The 24,428-nt window shown below is 46.6% G+C and overlaps 6 non-coding genes and 40 pseudogenes across 6 annotated transcripts; 32 read left to right on the forward strand and 14 right to left on the reverse strand.

Annotated features, from left to right (window-relative positions):
• Positions 1-253: 253 nt before the first annotated feature.
• LOC148248440 (5S ribosomal RNA) lies at positions 254-372 on the forward strand (annotated as a pseudogene).
• Positions 373-931: 559 nt separating this feature from the next.
• On the forward strand, positions 932-1,050 carry LOC148248441 (5S ribosomal RNA; annotated as a pseudogene).
• Positions 1,051-1,606: 556 nt separating this feature from the next.
• On the forward strand, positions 1,607-1,725 carry LOC148248442 (5S ribosomal RNA; annotated as a pseudogene).
• A 202-nt stretch (positions 1,726-1,927) lies between these two features.
• Positions 1,928-2,045, forward strand: LOC148248443 (5S ribosomal RNA; annotated as a pseudogene).
• An 881-nt stretch (positions 2,046-2,926) lies between these two features.
• Positions 2,927-3,045, forward strand: LOC148248444 (5S ribosomal RNA; annotated as a pseudogene).
• A 205-nt stretch (positions 3,046-3,250) lies between these two features.
• LOC148248445 (5S ribosomal RNA) lies at positions 3,251-3,369 on the forward strand. Its single transcript, XR_015815910.1, has one exon. It is a non-coding gene; the product is annotated as a 5S ribosomal RNA (ribosomal RNA).
• A 1,067-nt stretch (positions 3,370-4,436) lies between these two features.
• On the forward strand, positions 4,437-4,555 carry LOC148248446 (5S ribosomal RNA; annotated as a pseudogene).
• A 558-nt stretch (positions 4,556-5,113) lies between these two features.
• Positions 5,114-5,232, forward strand: LOC148248447 (5S ribosomal RNA; annotated as a pseudogene).
• Positions 5,233-6,146: 914 nt separating this feature from the next.
• Positions 6,147-6,265, forward strand: LOC148248448 (5S ribosomal RNA; annotated as a pseudogene).
• Positions 6,266-6,723: 458 nt separating this feature from the next.
• On the forward strand, positions 6,724-6,841 carry LOC148248449 (5S ribosomal RNA; annotated as a pseudogene).
• A 194-nt stretch (positions 6,842-7,035) lies between these two features.
• LOC148248450 (5S ribosomal RNA) lies at positions 7,036-7,154 on the forward strand (annotated as a pseudogene).
• Positions 7,155-7,363: 209 nt separating this feature from the next.
• Positions 7,364-7,482, forward strand: LOC148248451 (5S ribosomal RNA; annotated as a pseudogene).
• Positions 7,483-8,047: 565 nt separating this feature from the next.
• Positions 8,048-8,166, forward strand: LOC148248452 (5S ribosomal RNA). Its single transcript, XR_015815713.1, has one exon. It is a non-coding gene; the product is annotated as a 5S ribosomal RNA (ribosomal RNA).
• A 562-nt stretch (positions 8,167-8,728) lies between these two features.
• Positions 8,729-8,847, forward strand: LOC148248453 (5S ribosomal RNA). Its single transcript, XR_015815012.1, has one exon. It is a non-coding gene; the product is annotated as a 5S ribosomal RNA (ribosomal RNA).
• Positions 8,848-9,410: 563 nt separating this feature from the next.
• Positions 9,411-9,529, forward strand: LOC148248454 (5S ribosomal RNA; annotated as a pseudogene).
• Positions 9,530-10,092: 563 nt separating this feature from the next.
• LOC148248455 (5S ribosomal RNA) lies at positions 10,093-10,211 on the forward strand (annotated as a pseudogene).
• Positions 10,212-10,420: 209 nt separating this feature from the next.
• On the forward strand, positions 10,421-10,539 carry LOC148248456 (5S ribosomal RNA; annotated as a pseudogene).
• A 562-nt stretch (positions 10,540-11,101) lies between these two features.
• LOC148248457 (5S ribosomal RNA) lies at positions 11,102-11,220 on the forward strand. The gene has a single exon (XR_015815540.1). It is a non-coding gene; the product is annotated as a 5S ribosomal RNA (ribosomal RNA).
• A 563-nt stretch (positions 11,221-11,783) lies between these two features.
• Positions 11,784-11,902, forward strand: LOC148248458 (5S ribosomal RNA; annotated as a pseudogene).
• Positions 11,903-12,107: 205 nt separating this feature from the next.
• LOC148248459 (5S ribosomal RNA) lies at positions 12,108-12,226 on the forward strand (annotated as a pseudogene).
• Positions 12,227-13,141: 915 nt separating this feature from the next.
• LOC148248460 (5S ribosomal RNA) lies at positions 13,142-13,260 on the forward strand (annotated as a pseudogene).
• Positions 13,261-13,819: 559 nt separating this feature from the next.
• Positions 13,820-13,938, forward strand: LOC148248461 (5S ribosomal RNA; annotated as a pseudogene).
• Positions 13,939-14,139: 201 nt separating this feature from the next.
• Positions 14,140-14,258, forward strand: LOC148248462 (5S ribosomal RNA; annotated as a pseudogene).
• Positions 14,259-14,464: 206 nt separating this feature from the next.
• Positions 14,465-14,583, forward strand: LOC148248463 (5S ribosomal RNA; annotated as a pseudogene).
• Positions 14,584-14,819: 236 nt separating this feature from the next.
• LOC148248464 (5S ribosomal RNA) lies at positions 14,820-14,937 on the forward strand (annotated as a pseudogene).
• A 203-nt stretch (positions 14,938-15,140) lies between these two features.
• On the forward strand, positions 15,141-15,259 carry LOC148248465 (5S ribosomal RNA; annotated as a pseudogene).
• Positions 15,260-15,468: 209 nt separating this feature from the next.
• LOC148248466 (5S ribosomal RNA) lies at positions 15,469-15,587 on the forward strand (annotated as a pseudogene).
• A 562-nt stretch (positions 15,588-16,149) lies between these two features.
• Positions 16,150-16,268, forward strand: LOC148248467 (5S ribosomal RNA). The gene has a single exon (XR_015815805.1). It is a non-coding gene; the product is annotated as a 5S ribosomal RNA (ribosomal RNA).
• Positions 16,269-16,827: 559 nt separating this feature from the next.
• Positions 16,828-16,946, forward strand: LOC148248468 (5S ribosomal RNA; annotated as a pseudogene).
• Positions 16,947-17,142: 196 nt separating this feature from the next.
• On the forward strand, positions 17,143-17,261 carry LOC148248469 (5S ribosomal RNA). Its single transcript, XR_015815379.1, has one exon. It is a non-coding gene; the product is annotated as a 5S ribosomal RNA (ribosomal RNA).
• Positions 17,262-17,822: 561 nt separating this feature from the next.
• On the forward strand, positions 17,823-17,940 carry LOC148248470 (5S ribosomal RNA; annotated as a pseudogene).
• Positions 17,941-18,143: 203 nt separating this feature from the next.
• Positions 18,144-18,262, forward strand: LOC148248471 (5S ribosomal RNA; annotated as a pseudogene).
• A 456-nt stretch (positions 18,263-18,718) lies between these two features.
• LOC148248472 (5S ribosomal RNA) lies at positions 18,719-18,837 on the reverse strand (annotated as a pseudogene).
• Positions 18,838-18,843: 6 nt separating this feature from the next.
• LOC148248473 (5S ribosomal RNA) lies at positions 18,844-18,962 on the reverse strand (annotated as a pseudogene).
• A 560-nt stretch (positions 18,963-19,522) lies between these two features.
• On the reverse strand, positions 19,523-19,641 carry LOC148248474 (5S ribosomal RNA; annotated as a pseudogene).
• Positions 19,642-19,876: 235 nt separating this feature from the next.
• Positions 19,877-19,995, reverse strand: LOC148248475 (5S ribosomal RNA; annotated as a pseudogene).
• Positions 19,996-20,204: 209 nt separating this feature from the next.
• On the reverse strand, positions 20,205-20,323 carry LOC148248476 (5S ribosomal RNA; annotated as a pseudogene).
• Positions 20,324-20,525: 202 nt separating this feature from the next.
• Positions 20,526-20,646, reverse strand: LOC148248477 (5S ribosomal RNA; annotated as a pseudogene).
• A 206-nt stretch (positions 20,647-20,852) lies between these two features.
• On the reverse strand, positions 20,853-20,971 carry LOC148248478 (5S ribosomal RNA; annotated as a pseudogene).
• A 204-nt stretch (positions 20,972-21,175) lies between these two features.
• On the reverse strand, positions 21,176-21,294 carry LOC148248479 (5S ribosomal RNA; annotated as a pseudogene).
• A 562-nt stretch (positions 21,295-21,856) lies between these two features.
• On the reverse strand, positions 21,857-21,975 carry LOC148248480 (5S ribosomal RNA; annotated as a pseudogene).
• A 209-nt stretch (positions 21,976-22,184) lies between these two features.
• Positions 22,185-22,303, reverse strand: LOC148248481 (5S ribosomal RNA; annotated as a pseudogene).
• Positions 22,304-22,863: 560 nt separating this feature from the next.
• Positions 22,864-22,982, reverse strand: LOC148248482 (5S ribosomal RNA; annotated as a pseudogene).
• Positions 22,983-23,544: 562 nt separating this feature from the next.
• On the reverse strand, positions 23,545-23,663 carry LOC148248483 (5S ribosomal RNA; annotated as a pseudogene).
• A 205-nt stretch (positions 23,664-23,868) lies between these two features.
• On the reverse strand, positions 23,869-23,987 carry LOC148248484 (5S ribosomal RNA; annotated as a pseudogene).
• A 205-nt stretch (positions 23,988-24,192) lies between these two features.
• On the reverse strand, positions 24,193-24,311 carry LOC148248485 (5S ribosomal RNA; annotated as a pseudogene).
• Between the last annotated feature and the right edge of the window lie 117 nt (positions 24,312-24,428).

A 24,428-nucleotide genomic window follows, 5' to 3' on the forward strand; every position in this document is an offset into this window, starting at 1 on the left:
GTCCTTATATTTCACCCATTTTCTTGTGAAGTCCTCGTGTTGCACCCATTTTTTTGCAGATGATTCTTTCGACGATACGCTCGACTTGAATTATAGTCCTCAGGTTTATTCGCAAATGTGAGTCACGGCACCGTAGAATTTTACTTGATATTAGAATGATCACATGAGGTGCAGGGCGTACGCACAAGGAAACAAATGACGGGAGGGGGAAGAAAGGAGAAGGAGTTTATGTATTTGCAGCGCGGAATTAAACGGGTGCGATCATACCAGCACTAATGCACCGGATCCCATCAGAACTCTGCAGTTAAGTGTGCTTGGGCAAGAGTAGTACTCGGATGGGTGACCTCTTAGGAAGTCCTCGTGTCGCAATAATTTTTTTTCAGACGGGTCGTTCGACGTTACGCGCGACTGGAATTAGGGTATGTTGGTTTATACGCAAATGTGAGTCAAGAAGCAGGGGCATTTTAATCGATATTAGAACAGGAAGGAGAGGTGCAGTGTGAACGTACAAGGAAACAATTGATGGGAGGGGGAGGGAAGGAGAAGGAGTGTATGTATTTTCAGCACGAAATGAAACAGGTGCGATCATACCAGCACTAATGCAACGGATTCTATCAGAACTCCGTAGGTAAGGGTGCTTGGGCGAGAGTAGTACTAGCATGGGTTACCTCCTGCGAAGTCCTTATATTTCACCCATTTTCTTGTGAAGTCCTCGTGTTGCACCCATTTTTTTGCAGATGATTCTTTTGACGTTATGCGCGACTTGAATTATGGTCCTCAGGTTTATTCGCAAATGTGAGTCGCGGCGCTGTAGCATTTTACTTGATATTAGAACGAGAACGGGAGCTGCAGTGCGCACGCACAAGGAAACAAATGACGGGAGGGGGAAGAAAGGGGAATGAGTTTATGAATTTGCAGCGCGAAATTATATAGGTGTGATCATACCAGCACTAATGTACTGGATCCCATCAGAACTCCGCAGTTAAGTGTGCTTGGGTGATATTAGTAGTCGGATGGGTGACCTCCTGGGAAGTTCTCGTGTCGCACCAATTTTTTTTCAGAATGGTCGTTCGACGTTACGCGCGTCTGGAACTAGGGTTCGCTGGTTTATACGCAAATGTGAGTCAAGAAGCAGGGGCATTTTAATCGATATTAGAACGAGAAGGAGAGATGAAATGTGAACGCACAAGGAAACAAATGACGGAGGGGGAAGAGAGGAGAAGGAGTGTATGTATTTGCAGCGCGAAATTAAACAGGTTCGCGTACCAGCACTAAAGCCCCGGATCCCATCAGAACTCCGCAGTTAGGTGTGCTTGGGCGAGAGTATTACTCGGAAGGGTGACCTCTTGGGAAGTCCTTATATTTCACCCATTTTCTTGTGAAGTCCTCGTGTTGCACCCATTTTTTTGTAGATTATTCTTTCGACGTTACGCACGACATGAATTATGGTCCTCAGGTTTATTCGCAAATGTGAGTCACGGCGCTGTAGCATTTTACTTGATATTAGAACGAGAACGGGAGGTGCAGCGCGCTCGCACAAGGAAACAAATGACGGGAGGGGGAAGAAAAGAGAAGGAATGTATATATTTACAGCGCGAAACTAAACAGGTGCGATCATACCAGCACTAAAGCCCCGGATCCCATCAGAACTCCGCAGTTAAGTGTTCTTGGGTGAGATTAGTACTCGGATGGTTGACCTCTTGGGAAGTCCTCGTGTCGCAACAATTTTTTTTTAGACTGGTCGTTCGACGTTACGCGCGTCTGGAACTAGGGTCCGCTGGTTTATACGCAAATGTGAGTCAAGAAGCAGGGGCATTTTAATTGATATTAGAACGAGAATGAGAGGTGAAGTGTGAACGCACAAGGAAACAAATGACGGGAGGGGGAAGAAAGGAGGAGTGTATGTATTTGCAGCGCGAAATTAAAGAGGTGCGATCATAGCAGCACTAAAGCCTCGGATCCCATCAGAACTCCGCAGTTAAGTGTGCTTGGCGAGAATAGTACTCGGATGGGTGACCACCTGGGAAGCCCTCGTGTTGCACCTATTTTTTTTTGGATGGGTTGTTCGACGTTACGCGCGAATGGAATTATAAACCGCTGGTTCATTTGCAAAGGTGAGTCACGGTGCCGGAGCATATTACTTGATATTAGAACGAGAAAGAGAGATGCAGAGTGCACGCACAAGGAAAAAAATGAAGGGAGGGGGGATGGGAGGAGAAAGAGTGTATGTATTTACAGTGCAGAATGAAACATGAGGGATCATACCAGCACTAATGCAACGGATTCTATTAGAACTCCACAGTTAAGGGTGCTTGGGTGAGAAAAGTACTCGGATGGGTGACATCCTGCGAAGTCCTTATATTTCACCCATTTTTTTGGGAGGTCCTCGTGTTGCACCCATCTTTTTGCAGATGATTCTTTCGATGTTACGCGCGACTTGATTTATGGTCCGCAGGTTTATTCGCAAATGTGAGTCACGGCGCCGTGGCATTTTACTTGATATTAGAACGAGTACGGGAGGTGCAGTGCGCACGCACAAGGAAACAAATGACGGGAGGAGGAAGAAAAGAGAAGGAGTGTATGTATTTGAAGCGCAAAATTAAACAAGTGGCATCATACCAGCACTAATGCACTGGATCCCTTCAGAACTATGCAGTTAAGCGTGCTTGGGCGAGAGTAGTACTCGGATGGATGACCTCTTGGGAAGTGCTCGTATCGCAACAATTTTTTTTCAGATGGGTCGTTCGACGTTACGCGCGACTAGAACTATGGTCCGCTGGTTTATACGCAAATGTGAGTCAAGAATCACGGGCATTTTAATCGATATTAGAACGAGAATGAGAGGTGCAGTGTGAACGCACAAGGAAACAAATGACGGGAGGGGGAAGAAAGGAGGAGTGTATGTATTTGCAGCGCGAAATTAAAGAGGTGCAATCATAGCAGCACTAAAGCCCCGGATCCCATTAGAACTCCGCAGTTAAGTGTGCTTGGGTGAGAGTAATACTCGGATGGGTGACGACCTGGGAAGCCCTCATGTTGCACCAATTTTTTTTCGGATGGGTTGTTCGACGTTACGCGCGAATGGAATTATAAATCGCTGGTTCATTTGCAAAGGTGAGTCACGGTGCCGGGGCATATTACTTGATATTAGAATGAGAAAGAGAGATACAGAGTGCACGCACAAGGAAACAAATGACGGGAGGGGGAAGAAAGGAGAAGGAGTTTATGTATTTGCAGCACGGAATTAAACGGGTGCGATCATACCAGCACTAATGCACCGGATCCCATCAGAACTCCGCAGTTAAGTGTGCTTGGGCGAGAGTAGTACTCGGATGGGTGACCTCTTGGGAAGTCCTTGTGTCGCACCAATTTTTTTTTCAGACGGGTCGTTCGACGTTACGTGCGACTGGAACTAGGGTCCGCTGGTTTATACGCAAATCTGAGTCAAGAAGCAGGGGCATTTTAATCGATATTTGAACGAGAACGAGAGGTGTAGTGTGAACGCACAAGGAAACAATTGATGGGAGGGGGAGGGAAGGAGAAAAAGTGTATGTATTTGCAGCGCAGAATGAAACAGGTGCGATAATACCAGCACTAATGCAACGGATTCTATCAGAACTCCGTAGGTAAGGGTGCTTGGGCGAGAGTAGTAATAGCATGGGTTACCTCCTGCGAAGTCCTTATATTTCACCCATTTTCTTGTGAAGTCCTCGTGTTGTACCCATTTTTTTGCAGATGATTCTTTCGACGTTACGCGCGACTTGAATTATGGTCCTCAGGTTTATTCGCAAACGTGAGTCACGGCGCTGTAGCATTTTACTTGATAATAGAACGAGAACGGGAGGTTTAGCGCGCACAAACAAGGAAACAAATGACGGGAGGGGGAAGAAAAGAGAAGGAGTATATGTATTTGCAGCGCGAAACTAAACAGGTGCAATCATACCACGCACAAGGAAACAGGGGCATTTTAATCGATATTAGAACGAGAATGAGAGATGCAGAGTGCACGCACAAGGAAACAAATGACGGGAGGGGGGATGGAGGGAGAAAAAGTGTATGTATTTGCAGCGCAGAATGAAACATGAGCAATCATACCAGCACCAATGCAACGGATTCTATCAGAACTCCGCAAGTTAATGGTGCTTGGGCGAGAGTAGCACTAGGATGGGTGACCTCCTGCGAAGTCCTTATATTTCACCCATTTTCTTAGGAAGTCCTCGTGTTGCACCCATTTTTTTACAGATGATTCTTTCGACGATACGCGCGACTTGAATTATGGTCATCAGGTTTATTCGCAAATGTGAGTCACGACACCTTAGCATTTTACTTGATATTAGAACGAGCACGGGAGGTGCAGTGCGCACGCACAAGGAAACAAATGACGGGAGGGGGAAGAAAGGAGAAGGAGTTTATGTATTTGCAGCGCGAAATTAAACGGGTGCGATCATACCAGCACTAATGCACCGGATCCCATCAGAACTCCGCAGTTAAGTGCGCTTGGGCGAGAGTGGTACTCGGATTGGTGACCTCTTGGGATGTCCTTGTGTCGCACCAATTTTTTTTCAGATGGGTCGTTCGACGTTACGCACGACTGGAACTAGGGTTCGCTTGTTTATACGCAAATTTGAGTCAAGAAGCAGGGGCATTTTAATCGATATTAGAACGAGAAGGAGAGGTGCAGTGTGAATGCACAAGGAAACAATTGATGGGAGGGGGAGGGAAGGAGAAGGAGTGTATGTATTTTCAGCACGAAATGAAACAGGTGCGATCATACCAGCACTAATGCAATGGATTCTATCAGAACTCCGTAGGTAAGGGTGCTTGGGCGAGAGTAGTACTAGCATGGGTTACCTCCTGCGAAGTCCTTATATTTCACCCATTTTTTTGTGAAGTCCTCATGTCGCACCAATTTTTTTTCAAACGGGTTGTTCGACGTTACGTGCGTCTGGAACTAGGGTCCGCTGGTTTATACGCAAATGTGAGTCAAGAAGCAGGAGCATTTTAATCGATATTAGAACGAGAATGAGAGGTGAAGTGTGAACGCACAAGAAACAAATGACGGGAGGGGGAAGAAAGGAGAAGGAGTGTATGTATTTGCAGCGCGAAATTAAACAGGTGCGATCATACCAGCACTAAAGCTCCGGATCCCATCAGAACTCCGCAGCTAAGTGTGCTTGGGCGAGGGTGGTACTCGAATGGGTGACCACTTGGGAAGCCCTCTTGTTGCACCTATTTTTTTTCGGATGGGTTGTTCGACGTTACGCGCGAATGGAATTATAAACCGCTGGTTCATTTGCAAAGGTGAGTCATGGTGCCGGGGAATATTACTTGATATTAGAACAAGAAAGAGAGATGCAGAGTGCACGCACAAGAAAACAAATGACGGGAGGGGGGATGGGAGGAGAAAGAGTGTATGTATTTGCAGTGCAGAATGAAACATGAGGGATCATACCAGCACTAATGCAACGGATTCTATCAGAACTCCGCAGTTAAGGGTGCTTGGGCGAGAAAAGTACTTGGATGGGTGACCTCCTGCGAAGTCCTTATATTTCACCCATTTTCTTAGGAGGTCGTCGTGTTGCACCCATCTTTTTGCAGATGATTCTTTCGACGTTACGCGCGACTTGATTTCTGGTCCGCAGTTTTATTCGCAAATGTGAGTCACGGCGCCGTGACATTTTACTTGATATTAGAACGAGTACGGGAGGTGCAGTGCGCACGCACAAGGAAACAAATTACGGGAGGAGGAAGAAAAGAGAAGGAGTGTATGTATTTGAAGCGCAAAATTAAACAAGTGGCATCATACCAGAACTAATGCACTGGATCTTATCAGAACTCTGCAGTTAAGTGTGCTTAGGCGAGAGTAGTACTATGATGGGTGACCTCCTGCGAAATCCTTATATTTCACCCATTTTCTTAGGAAGTCCTCGTGTTGCGCCCATTTTTTTGCAGATAATTCTTTCGACGATACGCGCGACTTGAATTATGATCATCAGGTTTATTCGCAAATGTGAGTCACAGCACCGTAGCATTTTACTTGATATTAGAACGAGTACGGGAGGTGCAGTGCGCACGCACAAAGAAACAAATGACGGGAGGGGGAAGAAAGGAGAAGGAGTTTATGTATTTGCAGCGCGGAATTAAAGGGGTACGATCATACCAGCACTAATGCGCCGGATCCCATCCGAACTCCGCAGTTAATTGTGCTTGGGCGAGAGTAGTACTCGGATTGGTGACCTCCTGGGAAGTCCTCGTGTCGCACCAATTTTTTTTCAGATGGGTTGTTCGACGTTACGCGCGATTAGAAACAAATGACGGGAGGGGGGATGGGAGGAGAAAGAGTATGTATTTGCAGTGCAGAATGAAACATGAGGGATCATACCAGCACTAATGCAACGGATTCTATCAGAACTCCGCAGTTAAGGGTTTTTGGGCGAGAAAAGTACTCGGATGGGTGACCTCTTGCGAAGTCATTATATTTCACCCATTTTCTTGGGAGGTCGTCGTGTTGCACCCATCTTTTTGCAGATGATTCTTTCGACGTTACGCGCGACTTGATTTATGGTCCGCAGGTTTATTCGCAAATGTGAGTCACGGAGCTGTGGTATTTTACTTGATATTAGAACGAGTACGGGAGGTGCAGTGCGCACGCACAAGGAAACAAATGACGAGAGGAGGAAGAAAAGAGAAGGAGTGTATGTATTTGAAGCGCAAAATTAAACAAGTGGCATCATACCAGTACTAATGCATTGGATCCCATCAGAACTCTGCAGTTAAGCGTGCTTGGGTGAGAGTAGTACTCGGATGGGTGACCCCTTGGGAAGTCCTCGTATTGCAATTCAGATGGGTCGTTCGACGTTACGCACAACTGGAACTATGGTTCGCTGGTTTATACGCAAATGTGAGTCAAGAATCAGGGGCATTTTAATCGATATTAGAACGAGAAGGAGAGGTGCAGTGTGAACGCACAAGGAAACAAATGATTGGAGGGGGGAGGGAAGAAGGAGTGTATGTATTTTCAGCACGAAATTAAACAGGTGCGGTCACACCAGCACAAATGCATCGGATCCCATCAGAACTCCGTAGTTAAGTGTGCTTTGGCAAAAGTAGTACAATGATGGGTTACCTCCTGGGAAGTTCTCGTGTTGCACCCATTTTCTTTTCTTCAGATGTGCCGTTCGACGTTACGCGCGACTTTAATTATGGTCCGCAGATTTATTCGCAAATATGAGTCACGGCGCCGTGGCATTTTACTTCATATTTGAACGAGCACGAGAGGTGCAGTGCCCACGCACAAGGAAACAAATGACGGGAGGGGGAAGAAAGGAGAAGGAGTTTATGTATTTGCAGCGCGAAATTAAACAGGTGCGATCATACCAGCACAAATGCACCGGATCCCATCAGAACTCCGCAGTTAAGTGTGCTTTGGGGAAAGTATTACAATGATGGGTTACCTCGTTGGAAGTTCTCGTGTTGCACCCATTTTCTTTTTTTCAGATGTGCCGTTCGATGTTACACGCGACTTTAATTATGGTCCGCAGATTTATTCGCCAATGTGAGTCACGGCGCCGTGGCATTTTACTTGATATTTGAACGAGAACGAGAGGTGCAGTGCGCACGCACAAGGAAACAAATGACGGGAGAGGGGATGGAGGGAGAAAAAGTGTATGTATTTGCAGCGCAGAATGAAACATGAGCAATCATACCAGCACCAATGCAACGTATTCTATTAGAACTCCGCAAGTTAAGGGTGCTTGGGCGAAAGTAGCACTAGGATGGGTGACCTCCGGCGAAGTCCTTATATTTCACCCATTTTCTTAGGAAGTCCTCGTGTTGCACCTATTTTTTTGCAGATGATTCTTTCGACGATACGTGCGACTTGAATTATGGTCCTCAGGTTTATTCGGAAATGTGAGTCACGGCACCGTAGCATTTTACTTGATATTAGATCGAGCACGGGAGGTGCAGTGCGCACGCACAAGGAAACAAATGACGGGAGGGGGAAGAAAGGAGAAGGAATTTATCTATTTGCAGTGTGGAATTAAAAGGGTGCGATCATACCAGCACTAATGCACCGGATCCCATCAGAACTCCGCAGTTAAGTGTGCTTGGGCGAGAGTAGTACTCGGATGGGTGACCTCCTGGGAAGTCCTCGTGTCGCACTAATTTTTTTTTTAGACGGGTCGTTCGACGTTACGCGTAACTGGAACTAGGGCCCCCTGGTTCATACGCAAATGTGAGTCAAGAAGCATGGGCATTTTAATCGATATTAGAACGAGAAGGAGAGATGCAGAGTGCACGCAAAAGGAAACAAATGACGGGAGGGGGGATGGAGGGAGAAAAAGTGAATGTATTTGCAGCGCAGAATGAAACATGAGCAATCATACCAGCACCAATGCGACGGATTCTATCAGAACTCCGCAAGTTAAGGGTGCTTGGACGAGAGTAGCACTAGGATGGGTGACCTCCTGCAAAGTCCTTATATTTCACCAATTTTCTTAGGAAGTCCTCGTGTTGCACCCATTTTTTTGTAGATGATTCTTTCGACGATATGCGCGACTTGAATTATGGTCGTCAGGTTTATTCGCAAATGTGAGTCACGGCACCGTAGCATTTTACTTGATATTAGAACGAGAACGAGAGGTGCAGTGTGCACGCACAAGGAAACAAATGATGGGAGGGGGAAGAAATGAGAAGGAGTTTGTGTATTTGCAGTGCAAAATTAAACAGGTGCGATCATACCAGCACTAATGCACCGGATCCCATTAGAATTCCGCAGTTAAGTGTGCTTGGGCGAGAGTAGTACTCGGATGGGTGACCTCTTGGGAAGTCCTCGTGTCGCACTAATTTTTTTTTTCAGACGGGTCGTTCGACGTTACGCGCAACTGGAACTAGGGTCCGCTGGTTTATACGCAAATGTGAGTCAAGAAGCAGGGGCATTTTAATTGATATTAGAACGAGAAGGAGACATGCAGAGTGCACGCAAAAGGAAACAAATGCCGGGAGGGGGGATGGAGGGAGAAAAAGTGTATGTATTTGCAGCGCAGAATGAAACATGAGCAATCATACCAGCACCAATGCAACGTATTCTATCAGAAATCCGCAGGTTAAGGGTGCTTAGGCGAGAGAAGCACTAGGATGGGTGACCTCCTGCGAAGTCCTTATATTTCACCCATTTTCTTAGGAAGTCCTCGTGTTGCACCCATTTTTTTGCAGATGATTCTTTCGACGATACGGGCGACTTGAATTATGGTCCTCATGTTTATTTGCAAATGTAAGTAACGGCATCATAGCATTTTACTTGATATTAGAACGAACACAGGAGGTGCAGTGCACCCGCACAAGGAAACAAATGACGGGAGGGAGAAGAAAGGAGAAGGAGTTTGTGTATTTGCAGTGCGAAATTAAACGGGTGCGATCATACCAGCACTAATGCACCGGATCCTATTAGAATTCCGCAGTTAAGTGTGCTTGGGCGAGAGTAGTACTCGGATGGGTGACCTCTTGGGAAGTCCTCGTGTCGCACTAATTTTTTTTTTCAGACGGGTCGTTCGACGTTACGCGCGACTTGAACTAGGGTCCGCTGGTTTATACGCAAATGTGAGTCAAGAAGCAGGGGCATTTTAATTGATATTAGAACGAGAAGGAGACATGCAGAGTGCACGCAAAAGGAAACAAATGACGGGAGGGGGGATGGAGGGAGAAAAAGTGTATGTATTTGCAGCGTAGAATAAAACATGAGCAATCATACCAGCACCAATGCAACGGATTCTATCAGAACTCCGCAGGTTAAGGGTGCTTAGGCGAGAGAAGCACTTGGATGGGTGACCTCCTGCGAAGTCCTTATATTTCACCCATTTTCTTAGGAAGTCCTCGTGTTGCACCCATTTTTTTGCAGATGATTCTTTCGACGATACGCGCGACTTGAATTATGGTTCTCATGTTTATTTGCAAATGTGAGTAACGACATCATAGCATTTTACTTGATATTAGAACGAGCACAGGAGGTGCAGTGCACCCGCACAAGGAAACAAATGACGGGAGGGGGAAGAAAGGAGAAGGAGTTTATGTATTTGCAGCGCGGAATTAAACGGTTGCGATCATACAAGCACAAATGCACCGGATCCCATCAGAACTCTGCAGTTAAGTGTGCTTTGGGGAAAGTAGTACAATGATGGGTTACCTCCTGGGAAGTTCTCGTGTTGCACCCATTTTCTTTTTTTCAGATGTGTCGTTCGATGTTACGCGCGTCTTTAATTATGGTCCGCAGATTTATTCGCAAATGTGAGTCACGACGCCGTGGCATTTTACTTGATATTTAAACGAGAACGAGAGGTGCAGTGCGCACGCACAAGGAAACAAATGACGGGAGGGGGAAGAAAGGAGAAGGAGTTTGTCTATTTGCAGCACGAAATTAAACAGGTGCGATCATACTAGCACTAATGCACCGGATCCCATCAGAACTCCGCAGTTAAGTGTGCTTGGGCGAGATTAGTACTCCGATGGGTGACCTATAGGGAAGTCCTCGTGTTGCACTAATTTTTTTTTTCAGACGGGTCGTTTGACGTTACGCGCGACTGGAACTAGGGTCCACTGGTTTATAGCAAATGTGAGTCAAGAAGCAGGGGCATTTTAATCGATATTAGAACGAGAAAGAGATATGCAAAGTGCACGCACAAGGAAACAAATGACGGGAGAGGGGATGGAGGGAGAAAAAGTGTATGTATTTGCAGCGCAGAATAAAACATGAGCAATCATACCAGCACCAATGCAACGTATTCTATCAGAACTCCGCAAGTTAAGGGTGCTTGGGCGAGAGTAGCACTAGGATGGGTGACCTCCGGCGAAGTCCTTATATTTCACCCATTTTCTTAGGAAGTCCTCGTGTTGCACCTATTTTTTTGCAGATGATTCTTTCGACGATACATACGACCTGAATTATGGTCCTCAGGTTTATTCGCAAATGTGAGTCACGGCACCGTAGCATTTTACTTGATATTAGAACGAGCACAGGAGGTGCAGTGCGCACGCACAAGGAAACAAATGACGGGAGGGGGAAGAAAGGAGAAGGAATTTATCTATTTGCAGCGTGGAATTAAACGGGTGCGATCATACCAGCACTAATGCACCGGATCCCATCAGAACTCCGCAGTTAAGTGTGCTTGGGCGAGAGTAGTATTCGGATGGGTGACCTCCTGGGAAGTCCTCGTGCCGCACTAATTTTTTTTTTCAGACGGGTCGTTCGACGTTACACGCGACTGAAACTAGAGTCCGCTGGTTTATACGCAAATGTGAGTCAAGAAGCAGGGGCATTTTAATTGATATTAGAACGAGAAGGAGAGATGCAGAGTGCACGCACAATGAAACAAATGACGGGAGGGGGGATGGAGGGAGAAAAAGTGTATGTATTTGCAGCGCATAATGAAATATGAGCAATCATACCAGCACCAAAGCAACGGATTCTATCAGAACTCCGCAAGTTAAGGGTGCTTGGGCGAGAGTAGCACTAGGATGGGTGACCTCCGGCGAAGTCCTTATATTTCACCCATTTTCTTAGGAAGTCCTCGTGTTGCACCTATTTTTTTGCAGATGATTCTTTCGACGATACGTTCGACTTGAATTATGGTCCTCAGGTTTATTCGCAAATGTGAGTCACGGCACCGTAGCATTTTACTTGATATTAGAACGAGCACGGGATGTGCAGTGCGCACGCACAAGAAAACAAATGACGGGAGGGGGAAGAAATGGAAAGGAGTTTATGTATTTGCAGCGCAGAATTCACCGGGTGCGATCATACCACCACTAATGCAACGTATCCCATCAGAACTCCGCAGTTAAGTGTGCTTGGGCGAGAGCAGCACTCGGATGGGTGACCTCCTGGGAAGTCCTCGTGTCGCAAAATTTTTTTTTCAGACGGGTCAATCGACGTTACGCGCGACTGGAACTAGGGTCCGCTGGTTTATACGCAAATGTGAGTCAAGAAGAAGGGGCATTTTAATCGATATTAGAACGAGAATGAGAGGTGCAGTGCGAACGCACAAGGAAACAATTGACGGGAGGGGGAAGAAAGGAGAAGGAGTGTATGTATTTGCAGCGCGAAATTAAACCGGTGCGATCATACCAGCACTAATGCAACGGATTCTATCAGAACTCCGCAGTTAAGGGTGCTTGGGCGAGAAAAGTACTCGGATGGGTGACCTCCTGCGAAGTCCTTATATTTCACCCATTTTCTTGGGAGGTAGTCGTGTTGCACCCATCTTTTTGCAGATGATTCTTTCGACGTTACGCGCGACTTGATTTATGGTCCGCAGGCTTTTTCGCAAATATGAGTCACGGCGCCGTGGCATTTTACTTGATATTAGAATGAGTACGGGAGGTGCAGTGCAGACGCACAAGGAAACAAATGACGGGAGGGGGAAGAAAAGAGAAGGAGCGTATTTATTTGAAGCGCAAAATTAAACATGTGGCATCATACCAGCACTAATGCACTGGATCCCATCAGAACTCCGCAGTTAAGTATGCTTTGGCGAAAGTAGTACAATGATGGGTTACCTCCTGGGATGTTCTCGTGTTGCACCCATTTTCTTTTCTTCAGATGTGCCGTTCGACGTTACGCGTGACTTTAATTATGGTCCGCAGATTTATTCGCAAATGCGAGTCATGGCGACGTGGCATTTTACTTGATATTTGAACGAGAACGAGAGGTGCAGTGTGAACGCACAAGGAAACAAATGACGGGAGGGGGGATGGAGGGAGAAAAAGTGTATGTATTTGCAGCGCAGAATGAAACATGAGCAATCATACCAGCACCAATGCAACGGATTCTATCAGAACTCCGCAAGTTAAGGGTGCTTGGGCGAGAGTAGCACTAGCATGGGTGACCACCTGCGAAGTCCTTATATTTCACCCATTTTCTTAGGAAGTCCTCGTGTTACACCCATTTTTTTGCAGATGATTCTTTCGACGATACGCGCGACTTGAATTATGGTCCTCAGGTTTATTCGCAAATGTGAGTCACGGCACCATAGCATTTTACTTGATATTAGAACGAGCACGGGAGGTGCAGTGCGCACGCACAAGGAAACAAATGACGGGAGGGGGAAGAAAGGAGAAGGAGTTTATTTGCAGCGCGGAATTAAACGGGTGCGGTCATACCAGTACTAATGCACTTGATCCCATCAGAACTCCGTAGTTAAGTGTGCTTGAGCGAGAGTAGAACTCAGATGGGTGACCTCTTGGGAAGTCCTCGTGTCGCACCAATTTTTTTTCAGACGGGTCGTTCGACGTTACGCGCGACTGGAACTAGGGTCCGCTGGTTTATACGCAAATGTGAGTCAAGAAGCAGGGGCATTTTAAACGATATTAGAACAAGAAGGAGAGGTGCAGTGTGAACGCACAAGGAAACAATTGATGGGAGGGGGAGGGAAGGAGAAAAAGTGTATGTATTTGCAGCGCAGAATGAAACAGGTGCGATCATACCAGCACTAATGCAACGGATTCTATTAGAACTCCGTAGGTAAGGGTGCTTGGGCGAGAGTAGTAATAGCATGGGTTACCTCCTGCGAAGTCCTTATATTTCACCCATTTTCTTGTGAAGTCCTCGTGTTGCACCCATTTTTTTGCAGATGATTCTTTCGACGTTACGTGCGACTTGAATTATGGTCCTCAGGTTTATTCGCAAATGTGAGTCACAGCGCTGTAGCATTTTACTTGATATTAGAACGAGAATGGGAGGTTTTGCGCGCACGAACAAGGAAACAAATGACGGGAGGGGAAAGAAAAGAGAAGGAGTGTATGTATTTGCAGCGCGAAACTAAACAGGTGCGATCATACCAGCATTAAAGCCCTGGATCCCATCAGAACTCCGCAGTTAAGTGTGCTTGGGCGAGATTAGTACTCGGATGGTTGACCTCCTGGGAAGTCCTCGTTTCCCACTAATTTTTTTCAGACTGGTCGTTCGACGTTACGCGCGTCTGGAACTAGGGTCCGCTGGTTTATACGTAAATGTGAGTCAAGAAGCAGGGGCATTTTAATCGATATTAGAACTAGAATGAGAGGTGAAGTGTGAACGCACAAGGAAACAAATGACGGGAGGGGGAAAAAAGGAGGAGTGTATGTATTTGCAGCGCGAAATTAAAGAGGTGCGATCATACCAGAACTAAAGCCCCGGATCCAATCACAACTCCGCAGTTAAGTGTGCTTGGGTGACAGTAGTACTCGGATGGGTGACCACCTTGGAAGCCCCCGTGTTGCACCTATTTTTCTTCGGATGGGTTGTTCGACGTTACACGCGAATGGAATTATAAACCGCTAGTTCATTTGCAAAGGTGAGTCACGGTGCTGGGGCATATTACTTGATATTAGAACGAGAAAGAGAGATGTAGAGTGCACGCACAAGGAAACAAATGACGGGAGGGGGGATGGGAGGAGAAATAGTGTATGTATTTGCAGTGCATAATGAAACATGAGAGATCATACCAGCACTAATGCAACGGATTCTATCAGAACTCCGCAGTTAAGGGTGCTTGGGCGAGAAAAGTACTCGGATGGGTGACCTCCTGCGAAGTCCTTATATTTCACCCATTTTCTTGGGAGGTCCTCGTCTTGCACCCATCTTTTTGCAGATGATTCTTTCGACGTTACGCGCGACTTGATTTATGGTCCACAGGTTTATTCGCAAATGTGAGTCACGGCGCCGTGGCATTTTACTTGATATTAGAATGAGTACGGGAGGTGTAGTGCGCACGCACAAGGAAACAAATGACGGGAGGAGGAAGAAAAGAGAAGGAGTGTATGTATTTGAAGCGCAAAATTAAACAAGTGGCATCATACCAGCACTAATGCACTGGATCCCATCAGAACTCTGCAGTTAAGCGTGCTTGGGCGAGAGTAGTACTCGGATGGGTGAGCTCTTGGGAAGTCCTCGTATCGCAACAATTTTTTTTCAGATGGGTCGTTCGACGTTACGCGCGACTGGAACTATGGTCCGCTGGTTTATACGCAAATGTGAGTCAAGAATCAGGGACATTTTAATTGATATTAGAACGAGAAGGAGAGGTGCAGTGTGAACGCACAAGGAAACAAATGATTGGAGGCGGGAGGGAAGAAGGAGTGTATGTATTTTCAGCACGAAATTAAACAAGTGCGGTCACACCAGCACAAATGCACCGGATCCCCTCAGAACTCCGTAGTTAAGTGTGCTTTGGCGAAAGTAGTACAATGATGGGTTACCTCCTGGGAAGTTCTCGTGTTGCACCCATTTTCTTTTTTTCAGATGTGCAGTTCGACGTTACGCGCGACTTTAATTATGGTCCGCAGATTTATTCGCAAATGTGAGTCACGGCGCCGTGGCATTTTACATGATATTTGAACGACAACGAGAGGTGCAGTGCGCACGCACAAGGAAACAAATGACGGGAGGGGGAATAAAGGTGAAGGAGTTTATGTATTTGCAGCGCGAAATTAAACAGTTGCTATTATACCAGCACTAATGCACCGGATCCCATCAGAACTCTGCAGTTAAGTGTGCTTGGGCGAGAGTAGTACTCGGATGGGTGACCTCCTGGGAAGTCCTCATGTCGTATTAATTTTTTTTTGAGACGGGTCGTTCGACGTTACGCGCGACTAGAACTAGGGTCCAATGGTTTATACGCAAATGTGAGTCAAGAAGCAGGGGCATTTTAATCGATATTAGAACGAGAAGGATAGATGCAGAGTGCACGCACAATGAAACAAATGACGGGAGGGGGGATGGAGGGAGAAAAAGTGTATGTATTTGCAGCGCAGAATGAAACATGAGCAATCATACCAGCACGAATGCAACAGATTCTATCAGAAATCCGCAAGTTAAGGGTGCTTGGGCGAGAGTAGCACTAGGATGGGTGACCTCCTGCGAAGTCCTTATATTTCACCCATTTTCTTAGGAAGTCCTCGTGTTGCACCCATTTTTTTGCAGATGATTCTTTCGACGATACGCGCGACTTGAATTATGGTCCTCAGGTTTATTCGCAAATGTGAGTCACGGCACCGTAGCATTTTACTTGATATTAGAACGAGCACGGGAGGTGCAATGCGCACGCACAAGGAAACAAATGACGGGAGGGGGAAGAAAGGAGAAGGAGTTTGTGTATTTGCAGCGCAGAATTAAACGGGTGCGATCATACCAGCACTAATGCACCGGATCCCGTCAGAACTCCGCAGTTAAGTGTGCTTGGGCGAGAGTAGTACTCGGATGGGTGACCTCTTGGGAAGTCCTCGTGTCGCACCAATTTTTTTTCAGACGGGTCGTTCGACGTTACGCGCGACTGGAACTAGGGTCCGCTGGTTTATACGCAAATGTGAGTCAAGAAGCAGGGGCATTTTAATCGATATTAGAACGAGAAGGAGAGGTGCAGTGTGAACGCACAAGGAAACAATTGATGGGAGGGGGAGGGAAGGATAAAAATTGTTTGTATTTGCAGCGCAGAATGAAACAGGTGCGATCATACCAGCACTAATGCAACGGATTCTATCAGAACTCCGTAGGTAAGCGTGCTTGTGCGAGAGTAGTAATAGCATGGGTTACCTCCTGCGAAGTCCTTATATTTCACCCATTTTCTTGTGAAGTCCTTTTGTTGCACCCATTTTTTTGCAGATGATTCTTTCGACGTTACGCACGACTTGAATTATGGTCCTCAGGTTTATTCGCAAATGTGAGTCACGGCGCTGTAGCATTTTACTTGATATTAGAACGTGAACGGGAGGTGCAGCCCGCACGCACAAGGAAACAAATGACGGGAGGGGAAAGAAAAGAGAAGGAGTGTATGAATTTGCAGCGCGAAACTAAACAGGTGCGATCATACCAGCACTAAAGCCCTGGATCCCATCAGAACTCCGCAGTTAAGTGTGCTTGGGCGAGATTAGTACTCGGATGGTTGACCTCTTGGGAAGTCCTCGTGTCGCACCAATTTTTTTTCAGACTGGTCGTTCGACGTTACACTCGTCTGGAACTAGGGTCCGCTGGTTTATACGCAAATGTGAGTCAAGAAGCAGAGGCATTTTAATCGATATTAGAACGAGAATGAGAGGTGAAGTGTGAACGCACAAGGAAACAAATGACGGGAGGGGGAAGAAAGGAGGAGTGTATGTAGTGCGAAATTAAAGAGGTGCGATCATACCAGCACTAAAGCCCCGGATCCCATCAGAACTCCGCAGTTAAGTGTGCTTGGGCGAGAGTAGTACTCGGATGGGTGACCACCTGGGAAGCCCTCGTGTTCCACCTATTTTTTTTCGGATGGGTTGTTCGACGTTACGCGCGAATGGAATTATAAACCGCTGGTTCATTTGCAAAGGTGAGTCACGGTGCCGGGGCATATTACTTGATATTAGAACGAGAAAGAGAGATACAGAGTGCACGCACAAGGAAACAAATGACGGGAGGGGGGATGGGAGGAGAAAGAGTGTATGTATTTGCAGTGCACAATGAAACATGAGGGATCATCCCAGCACTAATGCAACGGATTCTATCAGAACTCCGCAGTTAAAGGTGCTTGGGCGAGAAAAGTACTCGGATGGGTGACCACCTGCGAAGTCCTTATATTTCACGCATTTTCTTGGGAGGTCGTCGTGTTGCACCCATCTTTTTGCAGATGATTCTTTCGACGTTACGCGCGACTTGATTTATGGTCCGCAGGTTTATTCGCAAATGTGAGTCACGGCACCGTGGCATTTTACTTGATATTAGAACGAGTACGGGAGGTGCAGAGCGAACGCACAAGGAAACAAACGACGGGAGAAGGAAGAAAAAAGAAGGAGTGTATGTATTTGAAGCGCAAAATTAAACAAGTGGCATCATACCAGCACTAATGCACTGGATCCCATCAGAACTCTGCAGTTAAGCGTGCTTGGGCGAGAGTAGTACTCGGATGGGTGAGCTCTTGGGAAGTCCTCGTATCGCAACAATTTTTTTTCAGATGGGTCGTTCGACGTTACGCGCGACTGGAACTATGGTCCGTTGGTTTATATGCAAATGTGAGTCAAGAATCAGGGCATTTTAATCGATATTAAAACGAGAATGAGAGATGCAGTGTGAACGCACAAGGAAACAAATGATTGGAGGGGGGGAGGGAACAAGGAGTGTATGTATTTTCAGCACGAAATTAAACAGGTGCGGTCACACCAGCACAAATGCACCGGATCCCATCAGAACTCCGCAGTTAAGTGTGCTTTGGCGAAAGTAGTACAATGATGGGTTACCTCCTAGGAAGTTCTCATGTTGCACCCATTTTCTTTTTTTCAAATGTGCCGTTCGACGTTACGCGCGAATAAACCTGCGGACCAAAAATCAAGTCGCGCGTACCGTCGAAAGAATCATCTGCAAAAAGATGGGTGCAACACGAGGACCTCCCAAGAAAATGGGTGCAACACGAGGACTTCCGAAGTGGTCAACCATCCGAGTACTACTCTCGCCCAAGCACCCTTAACTGCGGAGTTCTGATAGAATCTGTTGCATTAGTGCTAGCATGATCCCTCATGTTTCATTCTGCAATGCAAATACATACACTCTTTCTCCTTCCATCCCTTCTCCCGTCATTTGTTTCCTTGTGCGTGCACTCTGCATCTCTCTTTCTCATTCTAATATCAAGTAATATGCCCCCGCACCGTGACTCACCTTTGCAAATGAACCAGCGGTTTATAATTCCATTCGCGCGTAACGTCGAAAAACCCATCCGAAAAAAAATAGGTGCAACACGAGGGCTTCCCAATTGGTCACCCATCCGAGTACTATTCTCGCCCAAGCAAACTTAACTGCGTAGTTCTGATGGGATCCGGGGCTTTAGTGCTGGTAAGATCGCACCTGTTTAATTTGTGCGACACGAGGACTTCCCAGGAGGTCACCCATCCGAGTACTAGTCTCGCCCAAGCACGCTTAACAGCGGAGTTCTGATGGGATTCGGTGCATTAGTGGTGGTATGATCACACCTGTTTAATTTTGCGCTGCAAATACATAAACTCATTCCCCTTTCTTCCCCCTCCCATCATTTGTTTCCTTGTGCGTGCGCACTGCACCTCCCGTTCTCGTTCTAATATCAAGTAAAATGCTACAGCGCCATGACTTACATTTGCGAACAAACTTGAGGACCATAATACAAGTCGCGCGTAACGTCGAAAGAATCATCTGCAAAAAAATGGGTGCAACACGAGGACTTCACAAGAAAATGGGTGAAATATAAGGACTTCGCATGAGGTAACCCATGCTAGTACTACTCTCGCCCAAGCACCCTTACCTACGGAGTTCTGATAGAATCCGTTGCATTAGTGCTGGTATGATCGCACCTGTTTCATTTCGTGCTGAAAATACATACACTCCTTCTCCTTCCCTCCCCCTCCCATCAATTGTTTCCTTATGCGTTCACACTGCATCTCTCCTTCTCGTTCTAATATCGATTAAAAATGCCCCTGCTTCTTGACTCACATTTGCGTATAAACCAGCGGACCCAAGTTCCAGTCGCGCGTAACGTTGAACGACCCGTCTGAAAAAAAATTGGTGCGACACGAGGACTTCCCAGGAGATCACCCATCCGAGTACTACTCGTGCCCAAGCACACTTAACTGCGGAGTTCTGAGGGGATCCAGTGCATTAGTGCTGGTATGATTGCACCCGTTTAATTTCGCGCTGCAAATACATAAACTCCTTCTCCTTTCTTCCCCCTCCCGTCATTTGTTTCCTTGTGCGTGCGCACTGCACCGACCGTGCTCGTTCTAATATCAAGTAAAATGCTACGGTGCCGTGACTCACATTTGCGAATAAATCTGAGGACCATAATTCAAGTCGCGCGTATCGTCGAAAGAATAATCTGCAAAAAAATGGGTGCAACACGAGGACTTCCTAAGAAAATGGGTGAAATATAAGGACTTCGCTGGAGGTCACCCATCCGAGTACTACTCTCGCCCAAGCACACTTAACTGCGGAGTTCTGATGGGATCCGGTGCATTAGTGCTGGTATGATCGCACCTGTTTAATTTCAAGCTGCAAATACATAAACTCCTTCTCCTTTCTTCCCCCTCCCGTCATTTGTTTCCTTGTGCGTGCGCACTGCACCTCTCGTTCTCGTTCAAATATCAAGTAAAATGCCACGGTGCCGTGACTCACATTTACGAATAAATCTGCGGACCATAATTAAAGTCGCGCGCAACGTTGAATGGCACATCTGAAAAAAAAAAAATGGGTGCAACACGAGAACATCCCAGGAGGTAACCCATCATTGTACTACTTTCGCCAAAGCACACTTAACTGCGGAGTTCTGATGGGATCCGGTGCATTTGTGTTGGTGTGACCGCACCTGTTTAATTTCGTGCTGAAAATACATACACTCCTTCTTCCCTCCCCCCCTCCCATCATTTGTTTCCTTGTGCGTTCACACTTCACCTCTCATTCTTGTTCTAATATCGATTAAAATGCCCCTGCTTCTTGACTCACATTTGCGTATAAACCAGCAGACCCTAGTTCCAGACGCGGGTAACGTCGAACGACCCGTCTGAAAAAAAACTTGTGCGACAAGAGGACTTCCCAGGAGGTCACCCATCCAAGTACTAATCTCGCCCGAGCACACTTCACTGCGGAGTTCTAATGGGATCCGGTGCATTAGTGCTGGTATGATCACAACTGTTTTATTTCGCGCTGCAAATACATAAACTCATTCCCCTTTCTTCCCCCTCCCGTCATTTGTTTCCTTGTGCGTGCGCACTGCACCTCCCGTTCTCGTTCTAATATCAAGTAAAATGCCACGGCGCCGTGATTCACATTTGCGAATAAACCTGAGGACCATAATTCAAGTCGCGCGTAACGTCGAACGGCACATCTGAAAAAAAAATGGGTGCAACACGAGAACTTCCCAAGAGGTAACCCATCATTGTACTACTTTCGCCAAAGCACACTTAACTGCGGAGTTCTGATGGGATCCGGTGCTTTTGTGCTGGTGTGACCGCACCTGTTTAATTTCGTGCTGAAAATACATACACTCCTTCTTCCCTCCCCCCCTCCCATCATTTGTTTCCTTTTGCGTTCACACTGCACCTCTCTTTCTCGTTCTAATATCGATTAAAATGCCCCTGATTCTTGACTCACATTTGCGTATAAACCAGTGGACCCTAGTTCCAGTCGCGCGTAACGTCGAACGACCCGTTTGAAAAAAAATTGGTGTGACACGAGGACTTCCTAGGAGGTCACCCATCCAAGTACTACTCTCGCCAAAACTCACTTAACTGCGGAGTTCTGATGGGATCCGATGCATTAGTGCTGGTATGATCGCACCCGTTTAATTTCACACTGCAAATACATAAAGTCCTTCTCCTTTCTTCCCCCTCCCGTCATTTGTTTCCTTGTGCGTGCGCACTGCACCTCCCGTGCTCGTTCTAATGTCAAGTAAAATACTACGGTGCCGTGACTCACATTTGCGAATAAACCTGTGGACCATAATTCAAGTCGCGCGTATCGTCGAAAGAATCATCTGCAAAAAAATAGGTACAACACGAGGACTTCCTAAGAAAATGGGTGAAATATAAGGACTTCGCAGGAAGTCACCCATCCTAGTGCTATTCTCGCCCAAGCACCCTTAACTTGCGGAGTTCTGATAGAATCCGTTGCATTGGTGCTGGTATGATTGCTCCTGTTTCATTCTGCGCTGCAAATACGTACACTTTTTCTCCCTCCATCCCCCCTCCCGTCATTTGTTTCCTTGTGCGTGCACTCTGCATCTCTCATTCTCGTTCTAATATCGATTAAAATGCCCCTGCTTCTTGACTCATATTTGCGTATAAACCAGTGGACCCTAGTTCCAGTCGCGCGTAATGTCGAACGACCCGTCTGAAAAAAAAATTAGCGCGGCACGAGGACTTCCCAAGAGGTCACCCATCCGAGTACTACTCTCGCCCAAGCACACTTAACTGCAGAGTTCTGACGAGATCCGGTGAATTAGTGCTGGTATGATCAAACCTGTTTAATTTTGCGCTGCAAATACATAAACTCCTTCTCCTTTCTTCCCCCTCCCGTCATTTGTTTCCTTGTGCGTGCACACTGCACCTCTCGTTCTCGTTCAAATATCAAGTAAAATGCAGAAGCGCCGTGACTCACATTTGCGAATAAATCTGCGGACCAAAATTAAAGTCGCGCGTAACGTCGAACAGCACATCTGAAAAAAAGAAAATGGGTGCAACACGAGAAGTTCCCACGAGGTAACCCATCATTGTACTACTTTCACCAAAGCACACTTAACTGCGGAGTTCTGATGGGATCTGGTGCATTTGTGCTTGTATGATCGCACATGTTTAATTTCGCGCTGCAAATACATACACTCATTCCCCTTTCTTCCCCCTCCCGTCATTTGTTTCCTTGTGCGTGCGCACTGCACCTCCCGTTTTTGTTCTAATATGAAGTAAAATGCCATGGCGCCGTGACTCACATTTGCGAATAAACCTAAGGACCATAATTCAAGTCGCGCGTAACGTCGAAAGAATCGTCTGCAAAAAAAATGGGTGCAACACGAGGACTTCAGAAGAAAATGGTTGAAATATAAGGACTTCGCAGGAGGTAACCCATGCTAGTACTACTCTCGCCCAAGCACCCTTACCTACAGAGTTCTGATAGAATCCGTTGCATTAGTGCTGGTATGATCGTACCTGTTTCATTTCGTGCTGAAAATACATACACTCATTCTCCTTCCCTCCCCCTCCCATCAATTGTTTCCTTGTGCGTTCACACTGCACCTCTCCTTCTCGTTCCAATATCGATTTAAATGCCCCTGCTTCTTGACTCATATTTGCGTATAAACCAGAAGACCCTAGTTCCAGTCGCGCGTAACGTTGAACGACCCGTCTGAAAAAAAATTAGTGCGACACGAAGACTTCCCAAGAGGTCACCAATCCGAGTACTACTCTCGCCAAAGCACACTTAACTGCGGAGTTCTGATGGGATCCGGTGCATTAATGCTGGTATGATCGCACCCGTTTAATTTTGCGCTGCAAATACATATACTCCTTCTCCTTTCTTCCCCCTCCCGTCATTTGTTTCCTTGTGCGTGCGCACTGCACCTCCCGTGCTCGTTCTAATATCAAGTAAAATGCTATGGTGCCGTGACTCACATTTGCGAATAAACCTGAGGACCATAATTCAAGTCGCGCGTATCGTAGAAAGAATCATCTGCAAAAAAATGGGTGCAACACGAGGACTTCTTAAGAAAATGGGTGAAATATAAGGACTTCGCAGGAGGTCACCCATCCTAGTACTACTCTCGCCCAAGCACCCTTATCTTGCGGAGTTCTGATAGAATCCGTTGCTTTGGTGCTGGTATGATTGCTCATGTTTCATTCTGCGCTGCAAATACATACATTTTTTCTCCCTCCATCCCCCCTCCCGTCATTTGTTTCCTTGTGCGTGCACTCTGCATCTCTCCTTCTCGTTCTAATATCGATTAAAATGCCCCTGCTTCTTGACTCACATTTGCGTATAAACCAGTGGACCCTAGTTCCAGTCGCGCGTAACGTCGAACGACCCGTCTGAAAAAAAAATTAATGCGACAGGAGGACTTCCAAGGAGGTCACCCATTCAAGTACTACTCTCGCCCAAGCACACTTAACTGCGGAGTTCTGATGAGATCCGGTGCATTAGTGCTGGTATGATCGCACCTGTTTAATTTCGCGCTGTAAATACATAAACTCCTTCTCCTTTCTTCCCCCTCCCGTCATTTGTTTCCTTGTGCGTGCACTCTGCATCTCTCTTTATCGTTCTAATATCCAGTAATATTCCCCGTCACCGTGACTCACCTTTGCAAATAAACCAGCGGTTTATAATTCCATTCGCGCGTAACATCGAACAACCCATCCGAAAAAAAATAGGTGCAACACGAGGGCTTCCCAGGTGGTCACCCATCCGAGTACAACTCTCGCCCAAGCACACTTACCTGCGGAGTTCTGATGGGATCCGGGGCTTTAGTGCTGCTATGATCGCACCTCTTTAATTTCGTGCTGCAAATACATACACTCCTTCTCCTTCCCTCCCCCTCCCATCAATTGTTTCCTTGTGCGTTCACACTGCACCTCTCTTTCTCGTTCTAATATCGATTAAAATGCCCCTGCTTCTTGACTCACATTTGCGTATAAACCAGCGGACCCTAGTTCCAGTCCTGCGTAACGTCAAACGACCCGTCTGAAAAAAAATTGGTGTGACACGAGGACTTCCCAGGAGGTCACCCATCTGAGTACTACTCTCGCCCAAGCACACATAACTGCGGAGTTCTGATGGGATCTGGTGCATTAGTGCTGGTATGATCGCACCTGTTTCATTTTGTGCTGAAAATACATACACGCCTTCTCCTTCCCTCCCCCTCCCATCAATTGTTTGCTTATGCGTTCACACTGCACCTCTCCTTCTCGTTCTAATATCGATTAAAATG

Source organism: Carica papaya, chromosome 8 (genome assembly GCF_054855325.1).
Source record: "Carica papaya isolate Zhongbai chromosome 8, ASM5485532v1, whole genome shotgun sequence".
Lineage (NCBI taxonomy): Eukaryota > Viridiplantae > Streptophyta > Magnoliopsida > Brassicales > Caricaceae > Carica > Carica papaya.